Genomic DNA, 7,722 nt, shown 5'->3' on the forward strand with positions numbered 1-7,722 from the left:
CTGAGGGTTGGACTCCATGAGTTTTATCACAAAGCACCAAAATTAGGGTTAGAGTCCCTATGAAACAGGGCCCTGAGGGTTGGAGTCCCGTGAGTTTTATCACAAAGTACCAAAAATTAGGGTTAGAGTGAGTGAGAGACATTAATGACTTATTTGGGGATTTGTGTGTATAATAATATTGAGTGCATGTGTCATTAATGTATGGGAGGTAGACATTAAAAGGGGAATGAATGTGAAAAATAAATTTAAAGGTGCACTAAAAAAAAAAAATAAAGTATGTTTTTTGGGAATAAAGCGAACAATTACTATTGGGAATGAAGTGATATCACTATAAAAGCAAATAAAACTAAACAGAATAGTAATAATAAGACAAAATAATACATTTTGAAATTTAAATTGACTTTATGGTGAAATAGTATAGTATCTTAATAGAAAATATAGTTACATGTGTTGAGAATCCCAATGTTGGTGGATTTGTGAAATTGAGCAGTGTAATGTTGGGTTGTTCTCATGGACATGAGTGACTGGGGAGACGTGCCATGCCTCTTGGGTAGCCAACTGTGTCTTACGAAGATATTGTGTGTTAACATTAAGTGACGAGCCGGTCGCATTCGGCCTCCTCCTGTTGTTTTGACATTAGAAGAACGTGTAGCTGCATGTGAGAAGACACTAATAGGGTTAGGAAAGTTGTGGATTGTGTAGTTTATGGTCTTAAAGTTGTGGATTGTTTAGTTTATGGTTTTAATCTTAAGATACATTGGTTTGGGTTGTATGATCTATTTGAAAATATTAAAAGGACACCTTAAGGTGTGTGTGTACAAATATAATGGGAGATCAGCCTATGAGTTTGGGCCAGTTAAAGGCATATGTGATACAAAAGCTAGAGGGAAAAGTAGGTAAAAAAGACAAGGGACAGACAAAGAAAGCAGTGGAAAAGTTGTGGGAGAAATGGGAGAGACAAGGTCTCCTCACCAGCAACCAGGAAGCTGAGCTGCCCACCCATCAAATGATCATGTGCATGGTGACTGCCGCAGCTGCAAATCATAGAGAAGCCCTTTGTGATTGGGAGACAGCAGGAAGCCATAAATGGGGATTGGCATATAGGAGACTGGAAAAAGCTAGAGACAGAGATGTGACCACCACAGCCATTTGTGCAATAATGACAGCAGCAGGCAAGAGCCAAGGGAAGGCTGAGAAAGAGAAAAACTGCAGCCTCAGCAACAGCAACTGTGCTTCCAGTTTCCCCATCAGCACCTCCAGAGAAAGGGAATCCGCCCAGCCAACTATACCCCTTCCTACCGGAAATGGATCCTCCCCCATTCCATACACCTCTAAGAGGCTGTTACGTCGCCAAGTGGCTGAAAAAGAGGATGAGGTTAACAGGAACAAAAGTAAAGCCAAGCAGATGGTGGCCACACCTATTGTTCCAGATGGGAATTGGCAACAGGAAGTGACCAAGGCCGTAACTGAGGCCATTATAGCTCAGCGACCCCTGCAGATCAACCACAGTACTACCCCAGTCCTCCATATCCCCAACCAGGATATCCCCAGCCAGGCCCACAGTGGGGAGGCCCCAGGGGAAGAGGGAGAGGACACATGGGAGGACCCCGCCCCTGCTACCTATGTGGAAAACTCGGACGTTGGGCCAGAGACTGCCCTAGAGGAGGAGGAGGTTCCCAAGCTCTGCAACAACAACAAGGCCAAAGACAGAAGAGTGCTAATGTACCACAGCTCCAAACTGGATAATATGGAAACAGGGCAAGCAGGATGTACAAGGTACTTAGCAGCATTGGCAAAAGCAATCACAAAAACAAGCCACATAGTAATGTGACACGAATTGAAAGTGAACACTGATCATGGAGTAGTGGCATTTTTGGGATCAAGTGCATTCACCTTCTTCACAGCAAGAAAAATTAAAATTTCAGACATTCTGCTGCAACCACATGTCACATACCACACTGAAGGTGTGAACATGGTAAGTGGACTGACCACAGACAATAGCCAAGCGCATAATTGTGCGGAAAGAGCTGAGAAAGATGTAAGACTCAGAGCGGATCTGGAAACAGAACCTCTACAAAACCCAGAAGTGGTCCTGTTCACAGATGGATGCTGCTACAGGACAGACAGTGGAAATGTGGCCTCCTATGCTGTAGTAAAACAGGATCCACACACAAATACGCATCTCACAATAGACCAGCCTCAGCACAGCTGGCTGAAATAGTGGCCTTAACAAGAGCCCTGGAGTTGTCTGAAGGAAAAAGAGTGAACATCTACACAGACTCAGCCTATGGACATGGAGCTGTACATGTGGATGGACCGCAGTGGGTCAGAAGGAACTTCCTGACTACAGCCAACACTCCAGTAAAGCACCGAGCACAGCTAGAAAAACTGGTAAGAGCAGTACTACTGCCTGCAGCTGTGGCCGAGATGAAATGCAAAGGACACCAGAAACTAGACACCAGCATAGCTGAAGGAAATTATGCTGCAGACTTAGCGACTAAGAAGGCGGGAGGATACACATCAAGACAGATGTCTGTCACCATTGAACAACTACCAGAACTAACAGAGAAAGACATCACTGACATGCAAGAACAAGCAGGAGTATACGAGCAAAGTGAATGGCATCGGAAAGGAGCAACAAAGAAGGAAGGCCTGTGGAGAGCTCATGATGGAAGAATAGTGGCTCCAGCCAAACTTTGTCAGCTACTACTCAAACAAGCACACGGACCAGCTCATGAGAACAAGAAGAAAATATTGAAGGAATTCTGGTGGCATCCCCACATGACAGCCATAGTGGAAAACTATGTGACAGACTGCTACACTTGCAATGGACACAACCCTAAGCAGGCATACAAGTGCACAATGGGAAGGTTTCCAGTACCAGAAGCACCATTCCAAGACATCACGATCAACTTCACCAATATGGGTGTGGAAAACAGAACAAAAGGCTACCGTTACTTGCTGGTGATGGTGGACAGATTCACCAAGTGGGTAGAGGCAATACCATGCAAAAAAGAGTCAGCAGATGTAGTAGTAAAATGGTTGAAAAATGAGCTAATAACGAGATATGGGGTCCCACGTAGTGTACGCTCAGATACAACTCACATTTCAGTAACAAACAGCTGTTTTGGCACAAAGCTCAGTTGGGTGGATGCACTGCCTTTGGCGCTTATGTCCATGAGAACCTCCCCAGGGGCCAAGACACACTTGACACCCCATGAGTTGCTGACAGGTAGGCCAATGCCAGGGCCACCCAGGGAGGGAGGTCATATGCCCCCTCTGGATGTCTGGCAGATTGACTGTGACGAATACATGACTGCAGTGACTAACTTGTCCCGAGTTTTGTGTAAACAGGTACAGCTGGCCAAACCCGAAGCAACCATCACCGAGACTCCAGCAGTACAGATAGGGGATTGGGTACGAGTGAAAGTTCACAAGAGAAAGTGGACTGATCCCAGGTGGACAGGACCTTATGAAGTGGTTGAGTGTACCTCCCACGCAGTCCAGGTAAAAGGAAAAGCTGGAGCAATTTGGCACCACCTGACACGTTGTGTACCAGCCCCACCACCCTTACGCACATTAGCGGAGGTTAGAACTGAATTGGCTGAACACGAGTAAGAGCTCTAAAAGGTAAAACTAAGAACTTGACCCAAAGAGCTGAGAAGCCCTAACTGTCATGGCCGAACCTAGGGGTCAACCGTGGCACCCTTTTCGCCAACCAGGCCTCTGTGGCCTAAGAGGAACAATTGGGACCAACTTCCCTAAAGGCTTGGCAGAATAGGATGGCTTTAGATATGCTGTTGGCAGAAAAGGGCGGAGTTTGCAAAATGTTTGGGGATTTCTGCTGTACATTCATTCCCAATAATACTGCCCCTGATAGAAGCATCACCAAGGCTCTAGCTGGCCTTACTTCCCTGTCTGAAGAGTTAGCTGAAAATTCAGGCATCAACGACCCGTTCAGTAATTGGGCAAATCATTATTTTGGTAAATATAAGGCCCTCTTCATGTCACTAATTGTTTCCTTTGCTTCTTTCGCAGCCATTTTAGTGTGCTGTGGCTGTTGCTGCATCCCCTGCTTATGTGCATTGATCAACCGTCTCATTACCACAGCCCATACCAAAGAGAAAGACCCTCCGCCTTACCAAATACCCCTGTTAGGTGAAGATTTGGAGTCAGATGAGGAAGAAGAGTTACAGGAGGTACAGGTAGATGCGGATGGGGGTTGTAGTGTGTAATTGCATCATTTTGATTGAGTTTATACCTTAAAAGGTGTAATCATAGATACCATTAATGTAATGAATTCTACGTTCTACACTTTTCTTGTTGCAGTAGTCAACCCTCTTAGCTGTTTGGGTTGTCATGTCGAGTGTCCTGATTGTCTTCACAGATGCAGAACATACTGCAGATGCAGAGTGCAGGAAGTTTATAAACTCACTCACAGTCACTGCCTGTTTGCAGTCGGTTAGTCACTCTGTTTACCGTTTAGCTCCTCCTTGCAGGTTTTAGAACATCACTCATTCAGTCAGGTATTTGTCTGCTGCTTTGGCTACACCGTGTTCTGTAAATTTTACCCTGAGGTCACATAGTCGTGCTCAGCTGGAGCAAAGCTGTTTCGGGAAAGTGTACAAAGTTTTGTCGTCTTACTGTAACATACTGTGTCATAATTTCCAGCTGTGTGCATGTTTGAGCAACAGCCAAAATGTGATCATCTAATTGCTCAGGATAATAAATGTGTGTGTGGAAAATGTAGAAAACCACCTGAGATAATAATAACATGTACAAAAATGTCAGCAAACTACAATGTGCCATGTGCTCTTCTTGTGGACCATCATGTGAGTGTATCCGGATTTAATATGTATTATTCCCTTTTTTATTTAAGTTATTTCACATTATACAGGCAAAGTTTGGGCAATTTTTCCATCTTGAAATCAGTCCAGAGATATGAGAATAAATGAATGAATTAAGTTTTTATTACTATCTGTGTGTGTGTGTGTGTGTGTGTGTGTGTGTGTGTGTGTGTGTGTGTGTGTGTGTCGAGGTCAGTTAATCCACATTGTCTGTCTTATGACTCTAATTTAAGAAGTTCCTCAGACATCAGAAATACAGTTAAACATTTTTATTGTCCAAACTGAGAGTGTGGGAGGAAACCGGAGCACCCGGAGTAAACCCACGCAGACACAGGGAGAAACTCCACACGAACGCGCTGACACTACTTCACCCTGAGACCGCTTCCTCGTCATCTGCTTTTGGGTCCACATACCTCCATATAGAGCCCCCGTCACGACAGAATGATCCAACCAAACATGGACCCAGCAGGTAAAGACCTGGAGGTAGCACCCTACCACTTAGCACTGGCTAACAGAGAGATTCTGCTAGGCCAGCACGAACAATTACTCCAGACTCTGACAGACAGGTCATTCTCCACAAAACAGGCTGTGTGAGAACCTGTATTGTTCTCACCCGCACTGACAATACCACCTGTCACGTCTCAACATATATCATATTATGTACTTTGATCCTGATGCTTGTGACACAGTAGTACATTCAGTACATTCAGATCAGCAGAACAGTATGTCCTTAACCAGAGTCAAAACAATTTGTACAGGTAAGGTCGGGCAAAAGTGTTTTTTTTAACCTCATGAATAAATGTTTGTACATGTTTATGTTCACTACATATTTATATTACTCTTGTAAATTTCTGTATCAACTATAAGTGAATATTGTATTTTGTAAAAACTAATTTAAGATCATACTAATGTTGTTTTGTGTACTTAGCTTCTAAACTTATACTGTGCATAAGGAAATGCAAGAAAAACACCCTGATGAAGGCAGGATAGCCAAAAATGTTCAGTGAGAACAGCATGGTGCACTGGAGAAAAGTTATGTGATAAGTTTTAATTTTTATGGCCTTACAGTAAAGCTCACACTAGTCTGTATGTGTTCTCAAACTTATCAAAATTAGAAATAATGTTATATTATTCACCGGATTATAAATAATCCGGTGAATAATAAAAAAATAAATTGTCCTGTTTCCTATTTCAAACCAGAAGCTGTTACAGATGTTACTTATGTCAATTGGCTGTAATTCATGACCAAATTAAAACCACTATACAAAATGATCACTAGAAGCAAGATGAGACTATTTTCTTTGTCCTTTTAAAGGATAAGAATGGCCAGAGGTGTTTTTAGGATTTCAAAAGATCTCCAGATGTCTAGGGCTTTTTATGTGACAAAAATGAAAAAAAGATATTTAAAGTTACTCCAAGGAGCTTTTAACTGCGTCTTAATTTAATTTAATAGTGATGCCTCTATATGACCTACACAAGCAAACAAGACCATCAACGAGAAGATTGGCTATTTCTATATAGTTATTCTTACCTCTTCCTCCTAGACAGGAATGTAATATATTTGGCTGTGTACAGTCCATGGAGGTATAGGTCACGGTGGACATTACTGTAATACAACTGGCTTATAATGTAACATTTTGCTACCGAGCTATATCTTGCTGTTGGCCTATTATTATGAAGACATACCATTACTAGGGAATGTTGATAACTTTAGCTTTCTCAACAAAATTAGGCTATTACCAAGCAATTGAATCTGTTAGTTGTAGGCTTACGTGTAACCTAGGTGTATAAACAGTACTAAAACAAAGTTTACTTTGTTTTACCATTGTCATATTTCAGTTATTAATCTCAAATAGCCACAGAGATATTACCTCATTGCTATGCATCCTGCAAACAGCTGTTTAAAAAAGAAAAATAGTATTAAAAATAAGTTGCGTCTTTCTTTCATTCGCTTCCAAAAGAAATGCACGTGCTAGTCAGGTACGACACGAGGGGGTGGAAACACTACCAGTTTTGTCCATAGGGGCAGCCGGAATCAACACAAAATGAAAGTTCCTTGTAGTAACTTTAAGATACTCAAAAATGATTATATTACGTACAACTCATGTTTTATAAACATATTAACTGTGGTTACTACACTGCTTACTTCTTTTGTTTCCCACTTATAACATGTTTTTCAGTTAGATAAATAATCATCTGATTATTTCTTTGTAGGTTTACTTGTATTGTCAATGTCACCACTTAAGCCATTGAATATATATTATAATATTATATTTAGAGAAGCGAATCAACCTAACTAACAAAGTTTGCAGCATGTACAGTAGGTACAGTAGAATCCAAACTCAACCCAGTCACACTAAGCTTGCTAAAATTAGTTGTTAAGTGCTACCTAGCTTGTTATTGTTGTCTGTCTGACTACTAAAAACAGACTTGGTGACATGTTTCTTCATTACGATGAACATGGGTACCCTAATACAGTTCCATAATACTTGCCTGGAGTGACCCATCTCTGTTTTTGTGTTTTTTATTTTAATTTGTGTTTTTATTTTAACATTTTATCCTGTTGTAAAGCACTTTGTAACCTAGGTTTTGAAAGGTGCTATAAAAATAAAATTTTACTTACTTAGTGTAATCCAGGTGATATCCTATGATATTTTGTTTTTCCTATAATGACTCATAGTGAGTGACAGCTTTAATAGGCCCTACTGCTTGTGTCCCATGTTCTTAATTATTAGCTAGTTGTTTCTTGCTACTGTATTGTGCTTAAATATGAAAGCAGTTAAGTTAATTTGAATTTGAACTGGAACTTGATAGCTGACTGATGTGTAAATTTACAGCAGACAGGAGCGAATTTAGTGATTAGTGGGCCCTAGGC

The 7,722-nt window shown here is 41.5% G+C and overlaps 1 long non-coding RNA gene across 1 annotated transcript; it reads left to right on the top strand.

Annotated features, from left to right (window-relative positions):
• Positions 1–3,060: 3,060 nt before the first annotated feature.
• On the top strand, positions 3,061–5,191 carry LOC122870436. The gene is made up of 2 exons (XR_006376580.1): positions 3,061–3,507; positions 4,039–5,191. It is a non-coding gene; the product is annotated as an uncharacterized LOC122870436 (long non-coding RNA).
• The last annotated feature ends 2,531 nt before the right edge of the window (positions 5,192–7,722 follow it).

Source organism: Siniperca chuatsi, linkage group LG22 (genome assembly GCF_020085105.1).
Source record: "Siniperca chuatsi isolate FFG_IHB_CAS linkage group LG22, ASM2008510v1, whole genome shotgun sequence".
NCBI lineage: Eukaryota > Metazoa > Chordata > Actinopteri > Centrarchiformes > Sinipercidae > Siniperca > Siniperca chuatsi.